Source organism: Episyrphus balteatus, chromosome 1 (assembly GCF_945859705.1).
Source record: "Episyrphus balteatus chromosome 1, idEpiBalt1.1, whole genome shotgun sequence".
Classification (NCBI taxonomy): domain Eukaryota; kingdom Metazoa; phylum Arthropoda; class Insecta; order Diptera; family Syrphidae; genus Episyrphus; species Episyrphus balteatus.
In genome coordinates this window covers 135,342,551-135,359,597 of record NC_079134.1, presented here as the reverse complement: position 1 = coordinate 135,359,597, position 17,047 = coordinate 135,342,551, and the positions used below count along the sequence as shown (strand labels likewise).

The window sequence follows — 17,047 nt, the reverse complement described above, 5'->3', positions numbered from 1 at the left end:
TGAAATAGGTACCTGGTATCTATTCTACATAGTTAAATGTAATGGTAGGTAAGGTACATATGTATGAGTGTACGAAGCAATGTAAAGTCAAATTTGAGTATCTACATATCGCTTTATAGTTGTTGTCTTGAAGTACCATTGGATTTTAAACCTCATAATGGTTTTTATTTTTTTTGCGACAAACCAAACGCTTAACGAATTGCTAATTTTTTAGAAATTTGGCTATGAGTTGTGGAGTGTTAAGTAAGATTTTTTGTTTGAGAAAAAAAAAATAAATTGGTTACTGTCAGCAAGTTACGTAGGTATACAAAAAAAGCAAACATCAAATAAAGTTTGTTGCAAAAACATGCTTGACAGTACAGTAGATATGTTTTTAATGGCTTAAGAGCGTCTTCACTCAACAGACCGCAAAAAAAAAGAACAGATCGCTAATGTATAAATGTGAATTGTAGTAGGTACAAAAAATTAAAGGCGAATCCAAGGATTTGAGTACGCCATGATATATGGAATATGAACTACAATATACTTACTAATCACATTCGCCAATTGTACTTAGTGAATCGTAACACATTTTTAAAAGATAAGTAAAATAAGTACAAATAGATCAGAAAAATTAAAATAAGTTATTCAAAGGTATTTGATGTTCGTAGACTCAGGGCCATTTTTTTCACTCGGAGTTGAACATAACTTCCGAAATCGGTTTTATTCACTCCAAGTTGACGTTTTCAACTTTCGACTTTAAACTTGAGAGTTGATCAACGTCAAGTTTTCTCAAAATCCCTAAAAAGTAAAAGTTTGCCGACCAAACTTGAGAGTTTGCTTCAGATTTTTTTTTAATTTCTCTGTGTGAATAAAAAGAAATTCTGTGTGAATAAAAAGAAATTACAACTTGCGTTTGAACTCTCGAGTCAAAGTCAACTTTCAAGTTGGGAAACTCGAGATTTTGCTTCAAGTTGAGCAATAGTGAAAAATAATGGCCCTCAGTAATCTTTTTCTTTCTATTACTTTAGATGACCTACTTTTTAAATTCTAATGAATTTAGGTCCTATTTAAGGAGTCAGACACGCTCACACTTTGGTTCTGCCGACTGACAAGCACATTTTCAAGTGATTTTTTCAAAAAATAGATGAGGGCAGTAAAGTCCAAAGACTATTGTACCTACTCATAAAAGTGAAACAAAGTTCAAAAACTTTTTGGACTTTAGATAGGTTTCAATCTTTCTATATTGCAGTAAGTGAATCTTTTAAGATGATCTTTAGGACAGTATCAGCTTTATTATATTATCGTATTTTTATGAAACATTGTCGGCTAAGACCTTAGAGTGTTAAACCTGCTTTACTCCCAACTGCTAGCTCCACATAAAAATGATTTCAAAAATTGATTAAAAACACTAACGGCCAATTTCTTCACAGAGTCCTAACGCTAATACCGGGCCTAGTCCTAAAGTTAGTACTCAAATCGGTATCAACTCATTTCTTCACCCAAGTACTTGTAGAAAATAATAACCAGCTCAATTTAAAACAAGAAGAAATTTGTTTATTTCTGTTTAAGAACAATTAGAAGAATGAAAATATTTAAAACATAAAATTCAAAGTACGTATGCAAAGCATACTTTTCTAAAATTCAATTTGAAAAGTGTTTCTAAAAACACAGTGTAAATGTATCTCCAACACTCCTCCTCATTTACTCAACTAGACCACATCTTTCACGAAGCATCTTGTGTCTTCCAGCTGCCAATGGTTTTGTAAGTAAATCAGCAAGCATTGATTCTGTTGGACAATATTTGCATACTACGTTCTGTTTCTTGATAAAATCTTTTACGAAATGATACCGAGTATCTATATGTTTGGTTCTATTCGAAAAATGTTCTTCTTGTATCAATTTCAAGCAGCTTTGGTTGTCTTCGTATATAGTCGTTGGACCACATACATTCTGCTGCATTTCTATCAACAAACGTCTAATCCATGATGCTTCTTGACACGCCTCTGATAATGCAATGAACTCGGCTTCAGTAGACGAAAGTGCTACGCAAGTTTGTTTACGACATGACCAGCTCACTACACCACCGTTTAGCTTAAATAAGTAGCCACTATTGGATTTTCGGTTGACTCTATCCTCGGCCCAATTCGCATCCGCATAACCGTGAAGAAGTCGATCTTTGTTGTTTCCGGTTTCACTTAGTAACAACTTTACCTTTGATGTGCCCTTGAGATATTTAACTATCCGTTTGAGCTCATTCCAATCGTTTTGTTTGGGTTGACTGACCTTCTGTGCCAAAATCGAAACGCTTGTAGATATGTCAGGTCTTGTGTTCACTGAAACATATAGAAGGCAGCCAATTAGTTTTTGATATTTACCGTTATCCATCAAAACTTCGGAATCATCAATCTGCTTTCCGTAATTTGGGTCCATTGGAACTTTTGAATATTTTGAGTCGGCCAGACCAAAATCGCTTGCTATTTGCTGGATATAGCTTTCTTGATTTAAACTATAGTTACCATTTTTATCTTTGTCAATTTTTAAACCCAAAAAATTCTTAATGTCACCCAAATTCTTCATTATAAACTTTGCTGATAGTATCTTCTCCGTTGAATGAATCAAGTGTTTTGATTTGCTCGCCACAATGATATCATCAACATAAATTAGAATGAAGCACCACTCACCCTTCTCCTCCTTCGAATAGAAACAAGTATCAACGTTGCTTTGAAGAAAATGAGCACCTATGAGAACTGTATGTATTGCCTCGTTCCAAGCTCTTGCTGCTTGTTTCAGCCCATAGATGCTTTTCTTCAACAAACATACCAACTGCTCCTTTCCTTCGACTTCAAAACCTGGTGGCTGCCTCATGTAAATTGTTTCTTTTAAGTCACCATTCAGGAATGCTGTTTTGGCATCCAAGTGTTGAACGACAAACCCTTCTATTGCAGAGATAGACAATAATATTCTAAATGTCGTTATCTTAACAACTGGTGCGTATACTTGATCGTAATCAGTGCCATATTTTTGTGAGAAACCCTGGGCAACTAGACGAGCCTTAAATCGCTTTCCATTGTCATTCGAATTCGTTTTTAATTTGAAAACCCATTTACTACCCACAGCAGTTCGGTCTTTTGGCAACTCACATAACACCCAAGTCCGGTTTTCTTTCAATGACTCCATCTCATCTTTCATAGCATCAAGCCAATGTTCTTTCTGATTGCTAGACATGACCTCCTTCAGGTTCCTTGGTTCCTTATCAGTACATTGTACAACATTTACTTCTTCGATTAGTCTAATCGGTGGAACCCCTTTATTTGATCTTTCAGAACGCCTAATGCTAACATCTGATGGAATCACATCAATTTCTTGCTGTTCTAGAACTGGAGCCTCTTGTTGATGAGAAGTACTTTGCTCAACATCTTGTTCTATAGTGTCAGGAGGAACATCACTTGGTTTCAAATTAAAATCCGTTTCTATCTCCACATATTCTGGCTCACTTTGCTTCTTTTGACTAACCTCAATTGATGCTGTGTTGGATACCCCACTTTCCAGTGTTTCATTGAAATCTACGAACTGAACATCTCGACTTACAACTACTTGCTTATTTGACGGATTGTAGCAGCGATAAGCCTTCGACTGTTCATCATATCCAACAAATATCATTTGGGCAGCAGTTTTGTCTAGCTTTTGTCTCTTTTGAGCTGGAATATGAACGAAACATTTGCAACCAAATATTTTGAAATGTTGAATACCTGGCTTCGAATTATTCCACCCTTCATACGGAGTTACTGCTGCTGCTCTTGTCGGTAAACGATTTTGTATGTAATTAGCAGTTACAACAGCTTCTCCCCAAAACATGTACTGCAAACCAGCATCTAACAACATACAACGAGCCATCTCAATCAGTGTTCGATTCTTGCGTTCTGCAACGCCATTCTGCTCGGGTGTATATGCTGCAGTATATTGAATTTGAATACCTTGACCTTTCAAGTACTGCACTGTTTCGTTAGCCGTATACTCTCCTCCTCGATCTGACCTTATTATTTTTGGTTTCCGCTGGAACTTGTTTTTCACCATTTCCACATATTCCTTTAACTTTGACAAGACTTCTGATTTATGCTTCAGTAGATAAACCATGGTATATCTAGTAAAGTCATCGATAAAGGTTACCATATAACGCTTGCCGCTTGGTGAAACTGTTTGCATTGGCCCGCAAACATCTGAATGTATCAGATCAAGAGGAGCAAAAGTTTTAGTACTTGATTGTTTCGGAAATGGTAATCGGGTTGTCTTGCCTTGCAAACATATCTCACATCGACACTTTATGCCACAATCAACCAATTCAACCCCATCAACTTGTCCGTTTAAAACCATTTCTTTGACAACTTGAGGATCACGATGTCCGCAAACCCTGTGCCAATAGTGAATACAATTGCACTTATGCTCACATGCTGAATACACCTTATTGTATTCCCGTAACTTATAAAGACTTGATTGAAGATCCGCAACAGCAACTTGTCGACCCTTATGCTTGATTTCACATAAATCCTTTTTGAAATCAACGGTAAAACCTTCTTCGGCAAGTTTTCGAACTGACAACAAATTTCCCCCAATTTCTGGAATATACAAAACATTATGTAAAGTTACTGAAGATACTTCACTATTCTGATTGAGAAATTGTATGATTCCACTTCCTCGTCCTTCAGTTTTCACTTCATTGCCATTCGCAACATTTATTTTTTCATGATGTTTCATATTTAGGTCGGTAAAGAAACGCTTGTTGCTTGAAATGTGACATGTAGCTCCAGAGTCAATAATCCAGCCACCCACGTCTTTTGAAACCATGAATAAAAACTCAGGACTCGTTTCAACTTTGTTTGCTTTATGTGCTTGAGACTGATCAACTCTGGATTTACTTGACTTTGACTTCCACTTTTTGTATTGAATGCAATCTTTCTTGAAGTGACCTTTTTCTTTACAGAAGAAACAGTTCTTTTCTCTTTTGTCGCTTATTTTCAGTGCTGATTCTTTGGTTTCTGTACTTGGTTCATTTCGACGACTGAACTCTTCCAACAACTTAGACTGGACTAAATCATAAGTCAAGTCTGCCTCCGGACGTGTCTCGAGTGCAGTAATCAGAGTATCATAGCTTCTTGGCAAGCTACTAAGAAGCATAGCAACTCTCCAAGTTTCAGAAAGCAGTTCTTCACCGATGTCTCGCAATTTATCAAATAACTCCGTCATTTGATTTATGTGATTCTGAACATCAGCACCTTCTTCTAATTTCAAGTTGCAAATCTTGCGCATCAAATGGACCTTATGACTGAGAGTGCACTTTTCATGGTAAGTCTTCAGAGCCAACCAAGCATCTCTTGCGGAAGACGCTCTTCTAATATGAACAAGCTGTCCATCTTCCACCAGCAAACCGATAAGTGCCTTCGCCTGGTTGTTTCCCTTTTCCCATTCTAATTCAGCAGCAACATTTTCCGCAGCAAAAGTTGGCTTCGCTTTATTGACGACATCCCACAGACCTTCTTTTATAAGCAAAAGTTCGAGCTTGAACTTCCATATTGAATAATTTGCATTATTCAATTTAGTCAGATTGAACTTCGTCCCTTCAGCCATTATGAAATCAAATTGCAAATAAACAAAACTTCTGATATTTTAAAAACGTGATTTCTGGGCCAATAACCTGTAGAAAATAATAACCAGCTCAATTTAAAACAAGAAGAAATTTGTTTATTTCTGTTTAAGAACAATTAGAAGAATGAAAATATTTAAAACATAAAATTCAAAGTACGTATGCAAAGCATACTTTTCTAAAATTCAATTTGAAAAGTGTTTCTAAAAACACAGTGTAAATGTATCTCCAACAGTACTAAGTCCTAAAACTGTCAGTTTAGGACCGAGTACTAGTTAGGACCTGGTCCTAGCTAGATCCTCAAAATCGCCTAGTACCTGGTTATTATACCAATTATTAGTACTCGAATCGGTACCAAGTTATTTCTTCACAAAAGTACTAAGCCCTAGTACTGTCAAATTGGTACCGAGTATTAGTTAGGACTCGTAATTTGTTAGGACCTCAAAATCGGTAGTTTAGCGGTTAGTACTTGAAAAAAAGCAATGAATTTGATTCTTTTTAAGAGAAATCTGCCAGATTTATTAATTTCTTGGGTATTGTTTCGCTTGAAAAATGTTTTTTGTTAATTTATTCATTATGTAATTTTCAAAATCGTTCGATTTTTAAAAACTTACCCAAAACACTTGAAATGACGAATGCAATGCCGGAACGGAAAAAATGGGCAAGAGAACACTTCTTGATGAAGAAGAACCAAAAAAGTTCGATCTTCCTAAAAGTGACAGCTAAGTCAGGCCAGTCAGGAAAGTCAAGTCAGGAAAGATGATCTTTAAATTTCTCGACCTGGAAATCATTTATACACTCTTGCTAATACCTCGGACTTGCCTATAAGTCATGATAAAATATTGCGAGTTGCATTTTAGTAAAAAAAAAAGACACTATAAGGACTGCGTTCTTTTAAATTATTCTTTTTATTGAAATAAATTTTTTATGTAGGTACATTATAATCATTATGTAGGTACAAACGTCTATCCGAAAGTGTCGTTAACTTAATATGGATCTGCGTTCCGTTTAAATCTCGAGTACCTACTTGTATGAAACCTTCCTCGTTTTTGGTGACCTGTATTTCAGAATTGTTTACATTACCCAGATCACACAATTAAGCACTCAGGAATTAATTCTTGACTGTGAAATTTCTTGATAAATTAATCGAATTTGTTTTGCTTGTTGGCCTTTGTTACGTTTGACCACATTTGTTTTTACATTTTTTGATAGTCCTTTTATTATTTTCTACATTTTGTCTTTCTTTATTTTGTTAAATTCCCTCAAATGTGAAAATAAATTATTTCAAATATCAGAATTAATTATTTTACACATCAAAATATTGTCAGAATGACAGTTAGACCAGTTTTATACATATTAAATCTTAGGACTGCGTTGTAAATTTAGATCAGGTCCTATATATGTGAAGAAATGCTCGGGTCCTAACTTTTCCTTAGGACCGAGTACTAGTGCTAGGACTTGGTCTAGCTAGACCGGGTACTAAGCTGACTTAGGACCTTTGTGAAGAAATTGGCCGTAAAAGCCGTTATATTTATACCTTAAGGGACTTGATTCACGGAAAACCCTTAAATAACGAACGCCCTAATGTATATGACAGTTTCTGGAAAACTGTACATTTGGTACATGGTTTGGTAAAACTAATTAATTTATCCACTGTAGAAAGACATTTCGAAGTCCATAATTATCTCATGAGTCAATACAGCAGCAGTACCTGATTTGAAATCAACATTTTAATCAAAATGAAATGCAGTAAGTCTGCCTTCTACTTTTTCGGTTCTTCAAGTTCATTATGAGCAAAACAAAAATAAAAGTCGTTACAATTATTTTTTTTTTATCAAAAAAACAGTTTTTTTTTTTTTTTTTTTGTCAAAACGAAACCAAGATAAATCTTCATCTTAATAACTATTTTTAGAGTCATAATCAGTTCAACTTCCTTGCAATTTTTTAAATAAAAAATAGCATAAACCAAAAAAGATGAATGTTAAATTTTTTTTAAAAATATATTTTCAAGATTAAACAAACTGAAATCTTATGCACACTAATTGTTACACTCCAGGATGAAAATTCCAAGCCAGAGGATATTTTTTTTCTTCTTTCTTCCGCTAAGCAAATTATTACGCGAGACAATGGAGAAAGAAACTATGTTTTTAACAACCTTCGCGTTCCATTCATTGAAAGAAAGAAACCAATGACGTTTTTAGGTTAATTCACAGACTCGATCAGAACCAACTACTATTTCTCTTCTCTTCTAAGAGTTTTTCGTCTACACAAGTTTTCCTCGTCCTTTAGCTTGGTTTCATATTTTAAGATGAAATAGTAGAAGTACATACTTATAGTTAAAACCTTAGCGCCTGCCTTACCACCCAACAAAAATCTTTTGTGCCAGTCAAAAGATGACTTGGAATGTTGCCAAATATTCTTACAACTTGTGAAGAAATCACTGCTGCCCAAGTTATAAGTATATAGTGTATACAATTACATACATACCAATGGTGCAGATGAAGCCTATGGACTCTAAGGTTGGCTGCTGCAATAGCATAGTAGTTTCTCATTTGCTACAACAACAACAATAGCGGCAAAGTCGAAAAGCCATCGTTATCCTCGACGATGATGTTGGTCGTTGTACAATATTGAGAAGCGGATGAAGAAGAAGAAGAAGTTTTTGACGGAATGTCATTGAACCCAAGTGCAGCAACTTAAGCAGCACCAGCGGCATCTCCATCACCACCACCATCAGCATCCGTCGGTCGTCCGCTGCCATATCACCCACCCAAAACATACAATGAGAACCAGAACCCAGTCAACTTCTAAATACCCTCGCCTCCTCGCTTCCTACTGCGCCGCTCTCCTGCATCCTATGAGCTCTCTTCTCTCGGGTATATATGACATTCATTCCATACAAACAGAGTGTTTATCCAACTGCCATGTATGCTTATTGGGTGCTTGACAAGCTTCTTGCCTTCGAGGCAAGCAGACAGGCAATGTAAGGTTTTTCCTTTTCATACATCTACGTTTTGTGTACCACAAGTTCCTTATGTGTGTAATCTTTTCACAAAAAAAAAAGAACAAAATATAAAAAAAAAGATTGCAAATTAAACGGCTTTCGCTCATTGTTGCATGGTTTTTTTTTCGTGTTGTTGTTACTTTTTATTGCTCTGCAATAAAAGAAAGAGAGAAAAAACACTCGCAAAAGCTGTTTTTGAAAAATGATAAGCTAATTATGCCAGTTGCTCTAATTTAAAACTGTTTAACATTCCTTTACGAAATAAAGAACACACACCCGTCCAGAGAGTGGCTAATAATTATGTTTTAATGAGGCTCTGAGTGATTCTAGATTACACTTTTGTGTGCTTTCGTTGTTGTTGATAGTTGGTTTTTGGTTAGTGATGGAAAGAGATATCTTGCTGCATACCCACACCCTCAAAAACAACAACAACAACGCAAGCAAATTGAATTAACATGCAAAACTTAAAAAAAAGTATCTTTTTGAATTTGGTACGAAAGTTATAACCTTATTCGGTGTGTGGGGGCCATGAAGTGTGGCACAAAGTCCACCTATTGATATGGTAACATGGAACCAGTTTTTGAGAAAACGCAAAAAAAAAACAACCGTGACTTGTTTTTTTTTTTTTTTTTTGTAGTGTTACGGTTTTTTTGTTTTTTTTTTTTTTTTGAAAAAGTTATCACCTTTCAAATGGGTCTTTGAACTTTTGTAATGTTTTCTCTTGTTTTGTAAGTCTTTCCTGATGGTTTGTTATGTAAACTCTTGAATGCAAATCCAAAATTCTCGTAAAGATGACAATGATGCATCGCAAGAGTCAATGAACAGAAAATTAATTCGGAAGAATATTTTACTAATATAAAATTATTATGAACCGTTCTTTCTTTGTGTGTAAAATTGGTTGTTGTTTTTCTGTCATTTGCAAAATTAGTATTAATTTTTTGTGTAAAATTCTTTTAACTCTTAAACTGATGATGCTTTAATGAAGGAATCATTGAGTCATTTTAATGGATAAAGAATATTCATAATTATCAGAACATTTTATATAAAACTTTATTTATAATTTGCTTATCGGGGATTAAGAATTTTGCGATATTGAGGTTTTTAATTAAAAACATTTATGGAAGGAGTGTTGTTGGCATTAGTTCGACAAGGTTTTTCTTGGAAAACAAAATTAGAAGTTATTGATGAGGTTATTTGCCCATGCCGTTGTTATGATATCATCAATATTTTTATATGTAGCGACATAATGCTTCTATAACGTAGTTTTGATATCAGTGATAAAAGCGATTGATTATAATTAAGGTTCCTATAACAGGAATAGTGTTTGAAAGTTCTATAATAGCGAAAAGCGATATTGAAAACACATGCTGTTTAAGGATGCTGTTACGATAGGCTTCTGGGATAACTTTTTAAGCAAGAACTTGGAAAGGAGCATACATCAGCTCATCTGTATATTTGTTGGGAGGAAAGTTTGCCTTTGGTATAATTTGTCCCAACTCAAATAATAAGTGGGTTTCATTGTACTGCAAAACCACATGACCTTGCCATCTCAAACGCTACACCTTTGATTGTCCATATTTGAGGTTTTTCGGGCAGTTATTCCGACGACAGGGTCCTCAAACTTGAATGGTCCAGGTTCTTTACTAACTCTAAATACTAGAAGTCGACAATTTTGCTTTTAATTGGCTTTGGCTATGAATATCGTTTGCGGAAAGCAAAATTGTTCTTACTCCATAGGATTTCTTAAAGACAATATGACGAAGTAGCCCATATAAGATGATCTCAACTAAAACTGTAGACGTAGAAATTTGCGCTGTCGCGGGGATCCACTAGAGTTTTTAATATTTGCCACTCAAATGTCACCTGCTGGAATAATAAAGCGGGCTCTTAGATTTTGGTTTAAGCTTTAACCCTTTCGGACTCAGCGTTACTCTCATGTAACATACATATATTTAAAAATTCGTAAAAAATATTCCATTAAATATTTTTTTAGGTTTCGATGGCATAATTGAAAGATAATAATGTCTAGTTATAGTTACTGGATTAGTTCAAAAAGTTAGTCAAATATCATACTTTTTTTTATCAAAAAAAAAAAAACTGAAATTCACATTTTTTTTTTGCTAAAATTTTTCATAATCATAATTTTGAAAAAAAAGATAAACAATGTTAATCCAGAAAATGTTTTGTTTTTTGCCTTGGAAGAAGAAGCATACATTATTGTTATACATATAAAAATCTATTTTCTCAGTTGTCCGGCTTTTTGTTGGTCATAGGCAGTGCATGTTACACATAGTTTTGCTATTTATTATTTTGGAGAATAACTTTTGCTATTCAGATTTCTTGGTTGTGATGTTTTTGTAACGATAGTACTGAAATAATTTTTTTTAATATTGATTTTCATAGTTTGGGTTCGAAAGGGTTAAGACTCAATTATAATAGTGTTGGCCAAACCCCAAAATTACGCTTAACACCAATTCTCTCTGCTTCTTGCTAAGAACAGACAAATATTACATATATTTTTTTATTTAAATTCCTCTCAAAATAGTTTCTCTTGAAAATAATTTTCTAACATCGACTTTCAATTAACTTGAAAAAACAAAAACACTTCAAGCCATCTAATGAACTTTGCTCCGCACACATTTTTTCATCACCTCTCACCTACTAGGTACATTGAACGAACCACAAATTACTCTTGCAACAAATGGCAACATCAAAGCAAACAATACCAGCAGCAGCAAATTATCCACTAACTTACAAAATTTGTAACGTTAATAAAAATCGACAACAACTTGGTTACACACCGCATTTATAAATACAACAACCACTTTAAATCTCACATTAAAAAAAAAAGTACTTAAACCTATGTAAAGTTTGAAAAAAAAAAAAAAAAAAAATTGGAGAAAAACTACTACATGACACGGTGGCGATGGTGAAGAGGTAAAAAAACTCAAAAGTGGAACATGTGGGCGCGTTCCACTTCCTTACTCAGTCAGTCAATCGCACTACATGTCTCTTTGTATTTAAAATTATAATTTTTTTTTTTATAAAATAAAATAAAATAAAAATAAAAGAAGGTAACAGATAAAAAGAGAGAGAGACAAGAAAAAATTGATAGTAGAACTACTACAGTAGAATAGAATAAAGGGGAGAGACAAGTTTCCATGACAGTAGCTCAGTCAACCAACTTCAATATAATGTGAACCTCGAGTATGCAAAGTATTTTTTATTTATTTTATAATTATATTTTTTTGTATAGGACTTCAAAAAGACACAAGTAAAATGCATTTCCATCAAATAATGTAGAAAATAACTAGATATATGTAGGTTACAGACAAGAACATATTGCAAAAGAATTTGATTTTTTTTTCTTTGCAACCTAGCACTTTGATGGTTGAGAAACAGCAGAAATAGTTATTAAGTGAAACAGAATTAATATGGAATATTAATATTTGCATTTGTTACGCATGATGTTCGTTTTATTTAATTAAAAGAAAAAAAATGAGCATGTTTTGTAACGATTCAAATATACGAAGTAACTAAACAAGTTATTTAACGTTCATATGTAACATTTTTGCTGTCAAAACTGACAAAAACAGTAATTTTATCTCGGCTTCACAAGAAGAAGTTGAAAATAAATCTTAAGACGGTGTTAACATTGGACTCACTACTCCGCCGATACATTTTTACGTTTCTGTGATTCCTTTCACATGAAGGAAAAGTGGGAAAGCAACACAGAAACGTCAAAATGAATCGGTGGAGTGAGACCAATATTTTAAATAATAAAATAAATATTTTTTTCTACCCAAAGAAAAGAAAAAACTTTGAAGGTTTTCATTCTTATTGAGACACTTTGAGCAATTTGAATTTATGTATTTCTAAACATGATTTGATGAGATACATTTTGAACGGTAAACGGTCAGAAGCTGAAAAAAGATTTTCCTATAAGTAAATGAAATAATCATGTCTATCAGTGGAACATATAGAAATCGAAACTAAAATTATTTGAGGAAATGAAACAATATTCGTGAAAGCCTTCGTTGATAATTTTACGATTACCAACAATCTTGATCAACAAAGTGGAGTAGATGAAAACGTGTTGATCAACAGCGATGATCAACTTTTGTTGATCCGAACGCAACCAATTGTTGAAAGATCAAAGAAAGTTACGAATGTTCCAGCTTGTTGACAGTAAAAAGGCAGTTGAATTGAAAAATGACGACCACTAAACACCCTAAAAATTAGCGAACAGTGTTTGAACTATTTATTTGCATTTATTTTCCATAATAGGCGCGAAACCAAGAAGTAGTACCGATACTGAAAAATTCTCCGTGATACAACTTAAGTCTTTATAAACAAAGCTCATAAACATAGAATGTCAATTGAATATTGACAAGTAATTGAAAACGTGATTTTGTTAACAAATAACCATCAAAATCACAAAAATTAGCATTTACTTTTATAATACCCTAAACAACACTGCTATGTAAGCAAAAGCCGATTCGCATATTTTAAAAGCTTTATGCTCCTTTGAAGTATAACATTCTCATGAGTACTTTATGCTGTTGTCATCTAAATTGTAGACAGCTACATACTTTACATTTAGCTATATAAATTCCTTCAATTGTAATAAAATAAGCAGGTATTGTAAAGTATTTGTCATTTCTGTATTTCAAGCATGTTTTGTAATCAAACAATATAAAAATGTAATAGAAAACAAATACCTACAACAACAAAAAAAAAAAACTTAACGGAAAAGTGCAATTATAAAAAGAACCCGGCATTGATAACTCAATCATCATTGATAATGTGTCAGCTATCATCAGCTACATTAACTATTCCAAACCACCTGCTGCATCATGTGTTTTTCCCGGTAATGTTTTTTTTTTGTTTCTTTTTTTTTTAATATTTTTGCAATTGAGTTGTAGGTATATTCTGCATTATTAGACTATGAAAAATGTTTACTTTGCGCTTATTGTTTTCATTCATATCTTATGATATCTGTATGACAACAACAGTATTTGTGGTGAATACGCGATTAAAATATTCACCAGTTTGGAATGTTATCATTAAATAATTACCTATAAAAATAATCATTGTTTATTTCGTGCAAATCTAACAGGCTTATCTATTTAGAAAAAAAAGTTAAACAAAAGAAAATAAGTAAAACTTAATTATAGAACTGACAAAATAGGTATTATATTTTTTTTTAATCAAAAATAGCAGGAAAGTATGTATATGGAAAAAGCTAAAATAAATGTCATTGGGAAATTGTAGAAATTAATCTCGAAAAGAAACCATGTCAGACAGAAAGTTGCTTTCAGTACGCGTAAAATATATAAAAAAAAACATGATTCTTCTACTTGAACAGAAGCCCAATGTGTCATTTTCCAAATCTGTCAAAATTAAAAGTAAAAGTCTTTATTTTGTCAAAACTGACAGATACAAAGTAACAAAAACGGTAATTGACGATTGGGAGAAATACGTTAGAATTAAACGTCAAGTAGTCAGTGATAACAAAAACAAATTAAAATGGCTACTACTTGACCTTAGATTCAAATTTTGACCACCGGCAACGTATTTCAACTTACCAATCCCTAATAATAGCTGTTTAGGTTATCAATATACATACTAACAAATTGTAGTCGGCGGGTTAAAAAAAAACCTTCATTAAACTAGCATTTATTTGTAAATTTGACGTTTTTTAAATTGGGATCAGTATTCCGACTCATTTTGACATTTTTATGCTTCTTTCCCCCTCACCCGGTGACAAAAGGAAATCCATTTAAGACAAATCTTTTTCGCCATGAAGTGCGAGTGAAAAAGCAACAGAGAGATGTGTTGGAGAACTGAGTCACATGTAGCCACAGTCTTGGAATGGAGTTTTTTTTAAACCGTTTCTCTATATTAATTAGTTCTTTTAAAAAACTGTTTCATAAATGTCGCTTTCAATTATGTAGATTTTTTGACGTTTGTTTGACAAGAGTAGGATAATGCAAATTTGAGATTGATTCTGCATTACTTGCAAGATGCAATTGATCATAAAAATTTGCATTTTCAAAAAAAGCCATACAATTATGCAGAGAGGACCTTATACGAAACAAATAAATTCAATTAAAGTAAAGTAGGTTTGTTATGTTCCAAATAAAATGAAAAAAAAAATGAATTATTGTTCGACAACAGCAATATATAAATCAAATCCCACTGCTCGTTAATTTTCTGCATGACCACAAAACACAAAGCAATGTGTGTCTCGTCTCGTCTCTTTGCAATTGGCTCCATAATAAAAAAAAAAATAAAAATATAAAATCCTCCAATAAGTTATTATAGATTGTTTAAATCTGCCTTAAATGGGTGTGTGGCGCAGTAACAAAAAAAAAAAAAGAAAGAAAATAAACGTCATGAATGCCGCACCCTTCCTGCCATCTATATTCAAGGTGAAAAAGCACACACAAACCGAAATTAGTTATGCTTGTCTGCTGTAGCAGATGCCGAAGCTCTTTCACTGATTTTATTTCGGTTTTATTTTGAATTCAAAATTTGAAATTCAAAAATTTTAAGTTACACCAAATTAAGGTATGTTCACATTAAGGCACTTAAAAGGAGTCAAATCAAAGCTCTTTCAATGGCTCTTAAAAACCTGCCTCAATATAATTTTTCAAGAATTCATTTTTCTCTTTCGATTTTTGACACCTAATGTTACATAAAAATTAAAAGAAATAAAACAAACGAGTTTACAAAAGTATGAAAGAGATGGACATCCAACAAGATGATTGTCGTTTTTGACAAAATACGTGCTGTAATGAAAACTTAAGATATATTTCATGACTCATTTTGACTTAAGTAAATAAACTTCAAAATTGTGTCAAGATTTCATTTCTCTTTGAGCATTTTATGTTTCCCTAAACTGTCATTTTGACATATAAATTGAATATGAAGAGAACAAACATTTGTTGATTTTGGCATTAACCAGTCTCAACGTAGCCTTATGTTTTTATTTTATTGCTGATTTCCGAATTATCATGCCAGGATCTATACAAGGTGAATAACATATTCGAAGTCCGTAAACTTTATATATTTCACAATAAATTCATGACTTGAGGGTGGGTCGACATTTTGGCATGCATTCAGAAAAAAGATTAATCTGTCATTGACCTCGCAATTATGCACTTTATGAGCTTGGTCAAAGTGGTTTGGGTCTTATATTTTTTGTTCACATAAACAATAAAAAAAAACGTGCCTCTTTTTTTCTCAGACCAAGTTAAAGGAATTTCATTATAGAGCCTTGAACTTGTATAGGCATAGGCATGCTGATGATCCCAAAATGCTGTGTATACCTACACTCTATATTGCAAAGATACCATATCTCTAATCCCATTTTCTCTCATAGTGTTGCTCTACAAACAGACAAAACAAAACAAGAACAACGACTTTGGCATCTTGGCAACTCCTGAATAATAAAGAAGCAACGAGAAAGGTAGGCTGTAGGTATAGAGCAAGCAAGCACACTCATTTCAAGTGTGTGTAAAAACAAAGAACTACATTCTTCTTGAATGCGCATGCAACGCTTTTGATAAAAATAGTCGCGGCTCGACGCGGCCGGCGTTCACTCTTGTTGAGATTTCTTGCTTTATAGCTGGTTCTGGTTTAGACTCTTTTTTTTGTTGTTGTTTTTCTTTGCTTTTGTCGATGCAATTAACCAACGCAATGCAAGACACTGAATTATGCATAAAGTAAAGCAAGAACTAGAGAGAGAGTGTTAAAGAAAAATAAGTAAAGGAAAAGTAAGAACCTTGTTACGACGACGAGAGAAATAAGACAGACCGATAAAGAGTTAAAAAAAAAACAACAACAACAAAAAGCAGAAATAATAAAAATAAACCAACCAACAACCAAGGAGGAGAACATAGACCAGCAGAAAAAAGGAAGGCATCAATTGCGGTTCGTTAACTAGAAAGGAATGCGGTATGCATGCTGCTGCTGCTGCTGTGTTGTGTGGCAGCAGTTGTCTACAATTTAGATTTTCACTTTCGATGCACTTGATTACGTCCAACACCACCATCATCATCAGAGCCACAACTTGAATGGATTTGATTTTGATTTTTTTTGGGTTTTTGTTATTCTTGTTTGTGTGATGATTCTCTTGATATTTGATGGTGGCATGTAGTAGGCTCCTCTCTTCTTTGTTTCAAATCAATTAAAATGGGTGGTGAATCATTTTTTAGGAGACCCGTCGTTCGTAGCCAAAGCCACCTGGCTGACCTTTGATTACGTGCGTAATCGATGCGTATTAATTGTCACATTTAAATTCTGACGAATTGGTTTATTTTGTAAGGAAAATGTTGTTTAACAAGTTTGTTGCAATATCTTTTAACATTTTTTTTAATTAGAATGATTAATGATTTTAAAGTTTAAAAATCTGAGCC

At 33.5% G+C, this 17,047-nt stretch overlaps 1 protein-coding gene across 6 annotated transcripts in view; it reads left to right on the top strand.

The window, feature by feature from the left end:
• LOC129905660 (myosin heavy chain, non-muscle) overlaps nt 1-17,047 on the top strand; it is a 70,736-nt gene that overhangs the window by 7,653 nt on the left and 46,036 nt on the right. The window lies entirely within an intron of this gene.